This window comes from Acyrthosiphon pisum, chromosome A3 (assembly GCF_005508785.2).
Source record: "Acyrthosiphon pisum isolate AL4f chromosome A3, pea_aphid_22Mar2018_4r6ur, whole genome shotgun sequence".
In the NCBI taxonomy this organism is placed as follows: Eukaryota; Metazoa; Arthropoda; class Insecta; order Hemiptera; family Aphididae; genus Acyrthosiphon; species Acyrthosiphon pisum.
This window is the reverse complement of record NC_042496.1, coordinates 3868180-3872866: the sequence shown is the minus strand read 5'-3', so window position 1 is coordinate 3872866 and position 4687 is coordinate 3868180.

Here is a 4687-nt window from a genome sequence, read left to right as displayed (position 1 = left end):
AAATAATATACTTATAATACCATATTATTTTTCAATTTTTGAATTTTTTTGTACTAGGTACAAATTGGCAAATCTCACTGTTTTTTTTTAAAAAAAATTTAAAAATTTAATTTGAGACGCAATGTATAATAATATTACAAATGCTTCAAGATCAAAACGATATATTTATTGAAAATTTGATTTAAAGCATATTATAGAGTAAATATGAATATCATAAACTTAAAAAGTAAGTATAGTATAATAATTTATTAATATATTCAATATTCATGTGTTATTTAAATATAATATATGTAATGGCTTTTATTATATATTTTGTATCAGAAAATAGTTTATTGACTTGACTAGCCGAGTAGAATCGAGAAGAATGCGGTTCGATGTAGCTTTGAATTATTACTATTCAAAAATAAAAATATCAAATGAGATTTAAAAACAGCGTATACACCTGTTGAAGCCGCGGTATGCATCGCGAACGTTTTATATTATTAATCCTTCTCCTTGTACCTACATACCAAATCTAAGGTATATACGATTAAGTAGGTATATATATATATATATCATTATTAATTATTATAATCTACGCGGCGGTGGTCGAAATAGCTTCGCGGCTGCCGTGTGTGTCGGCGGCGGTGTGCGTGTCAAAAGGTGACGGAAAAAAAAAATCGCGAGCATAATATTATACATATAGTTAAGCACCGGCCACACATGCTATCCTGCAGACAAGCGCCTTCGGCCGAACTCCGAGGTTACGATGTGACCGCCAGACCAGATATAATATTATAGTCACCTGGTATATACCTGGCCAACCACCACGGAACACACGTCGATCGTCGATCACGTTTTTATCTATCCGTCTCCCATGTCCCAGACGTATGCCGCCTTATCGTTCGGATAATACTTACCACGTGTCGTGGACGTAATAAAATATATAATTTTATTGCCGTGACTTTGGCCCGCGACCTAAGCCTCGCACCTATACCATGTGTGATACGTGATAGTCTCCCGGGCATCGCAGCTTTTCGCGGACGACACTCACGGCGTCGGTGGAGGTGGAGGCGGAATGCGCGTGAGCCGTGAGAACATAAATGATAATAAATGACAGTGATAATATATATATATAGCAATAGTACGATCCGGCCGCGAATTGGATCAATGGCAACGTGTACCTATATAATAATATTATCTATATGTACATAACGGACAGTATAATATATTATGCACACACGTGTGTACCTATATTGTATATTATGATGAATTATATACCTGATCGTGTTTTATTAGCCCGTTTGCACGTGCGTTATAAACTGCATTAATTTTTTATATTATTGTTGTGTGTATAAGTAGATATGACGATTGCTGTAATTCAGCTCTACCGTACAATATAATATCATTATTATTATTATTATTTTTTTTTTTTATTAATTGTAACCCGCGGCATTTAGAAATTTTGCGCCCCCTAAGATCCGGTGAAAAAAAATTGCTTCCCCCTAAGGGGCTTACCCACGGAAAATATGGGAGATAGATTAACCTCGTTAACCTTTTAGATTTTGAGCACAGAAAAGAATATTTGTTTTACAATGTATGCGCTTTTTTTAAAAATATTGTTTGTTAATATTGCTTGATCCTCTCTCCACGAAGATAGGTACATTTTAATTTAAGTCACCTAAACCTTGCTTATAATTCATCATATAAATTGTTTTTTTTTTTTAACATATTTAAGTAGGTTTTAGGTATTTCGTGAAGAAATAAAATAAAATTGTATACAACTGTGTAAATTAATATTAATTAAAAAAATGTCAAACAGCATAATACTAATATAAACTATATATATAATACTGTTATTAAAATAATTAAAATAATTTAATTTTAATAATTCACAAGTAAACACATTTCTGGCCACAAAATTTTGGCGCCCCTAAAATACTGACGCCCGGTGCAGTCGTACCCAGCCCCCCCCTAAATGTGGCCCTGAATAAATGGGCCGTTGGGTGGTTATTTTTAGTGGGTGTTTGACTGTAGGGGGAAGGCAACATAATTAGTTAGAACACATGTGTACCTATATATTATGTGTGGTGAGGATTTGTCACTATAGAGAATGGGTGGTCACCCATCCGGGAAGTATAGTGACCACGGCCGAATTCAGAACACGTTTTGTGACTGAATCCAACCACCGCGTTACATCGGGCTACTTGTTATTATGATTATTATTCTATATTCAGCTTTGGAAACAACGTAATACCTAATATTTATTTAAACCTGGATTTGGTTCTTACCGCGAGATCGTCCGGTGCTCGTATTATTCGTTTTATTTGTCCGGCGAGGGAGAAAGATCGTAATGGCGTATTTTGTAACGACTCCCGGTGTCACGTACGCGTTTCCCCAGCCTCCCCTTCCACACATCACGGATTTCCACAAAATTTTCTGCCAATATTAAATTCAAAATTTGGATATGAGAATCGTTTCTACAGCCCAAAAGTTAAACTTTAATGCGGGTGCCTTGCAAACTTCAATACTGGTCAGTGGCGAATTCACACGCTAATATATTGCACTCTAAATATTCAGAACATTTTTTTATCTCAAAATTCGTATAGGCGGTGTGGTCGTTGGGAGAGGGCTGGGGAAACGTACGTAATGGTGGTATATGATATAATACCACGCTCACAATATCCGCGCGATTGTCGTTCTTAATATGGTTGGCGACTGGTTTTATAAGATAAATATAATAATAATATACAATATTATATTGTTTTCGTGCATGGATACTTTAGACGACAAAACGATTTCAAGACAATCGTTCCCCGCGGAGGCGCGGACATGCATAATGAAAGTCAACATACTTACTGCAGGAGGGCGTCTAACCAGGGCCATATTGTCCATAAAATAAATATTTAGTGGCACGCCGCGGGCAAAACGTTACGATTTTTAGTGTGTTTTCTGGTTTATACCCAAAGTTGTAAAAAAAAAGTTATACCATTACTGTTTTCGTGTTACCTGAAAAATCTAAATTGGCCAATTATTATATACAGAGCTAATTTATGTGAATATTTCCAATGTTGAATTATTAATTTCATCCATTAAGTGTTCAAAATAATACCCATATAATAGGTATAACATACCTAGTCGATAGTTATTATGTTTTAGTTTTAAAGCCTAAGTCAGAGCGGATTTGAAAGATTGTGCAAGAAGAACACCTATAGCTATTCACGGTTTTAGTACCATGAAAGTTGATAACATATTTTACTATACTTTCTAAATATTTAACTTATTTAATATTCAACAAAATTATGAAGCATTTCACAGAGAAAATAAACGTAATGCGACATTTAATGACATTACGCCAATGCTAAAATATAAAATTACGAGTATAAAAATCAAAAGAAAGTAAGATGTATTGGATACGTCATAACAGTATATAGGTATATCAAAACATGTAGGTATAGGTACCAAGTTTATTATGTTTTAAAATACGACGGTATCCTATAAATTATAATAAGTAAAAACAAAAAATGGTTTCAAGAAACGTATTATATTTAAACACCAAGTGCGCTCAATTTGAATAACATTATATGAAAATATGTTTGGAGAAAGATAATTTAAAATTTTGCAGTTTTTAGTGAGTATAGAAACGACCAGTGGGCAGTGACCCCTATTAATGATTGCTGCGTGCTCATAAATCCAATCGTTTTATTGGTCCGAGTTTATTACGGTGTGTAAAAGTATATAACCATTGGCGGATAGTTTGATTTATCACTTAATTAATACTATTCAAGGTACATATTATTATAGAGTATATTAATAAATATAATGTTAAGTCGATAAATTATCTTCAGCGGATTTCATTCAAGAAGAAAAAAAATTGCTGAATGATTTAACAACAAAAATCGAGACGTGAATCTTTATTTACAATTTTTACAGTTAAAAAGAGAGATACAATTCACTATTCAGTTACATTTTAGTAGGTGTATTATCGAATTTTGAACAGTATTAAAGTTATTATAAATTTGCATCATCTGTCACGTATTAACTGCTGCGTATGACAATTAACTGATTGTTCGAAGAGAATAGTAAAATAATTTATTTAAAATTTTAAACGAATATCGGAAACATTACACTGTTTTATAATTTCGCGCAAAACTGTTGATATGCCAACGTATAGACAGACTTGGGTAAAATACTTTTAAAAAGTATTTGGGATAAATACTACCTATGAAAAATAGTATTCAGAATATGTACTCGTATTCAAACACTTCAAAAATCAAAAGTATTCGAAATGCTTTTAAATTTTAATTTGCCAACATATATAATTTAATAATTCTAAATATAATATAATTTAAGTTGTTCATACTTAATTTAAAATTTTAAAACGATTATAATATTGTAAAAATGTCCAGAAAAACAAGAAAACAATAATATTATTTTAAATAATAAGTATTTTTTATAGGAATAAAATACTTTAAAAAAAATATTTTAATTAGTTATTCAGAATACTGTTGGAAAAATTATTTTAAAAGTATTCTAAATACTTTTAAAAGTATTCCGAATAGTTTATTTGGAATACTTTATACAGAATACTATCCAAGATTGTGTATGACTTAACTTATACATACGGTTAAAGTGGTATAACATAATATAGTTCTTTTATACAAGTCTCCACAGTAGTTTGACCGATACAAACCAAAATCTTTTTTTG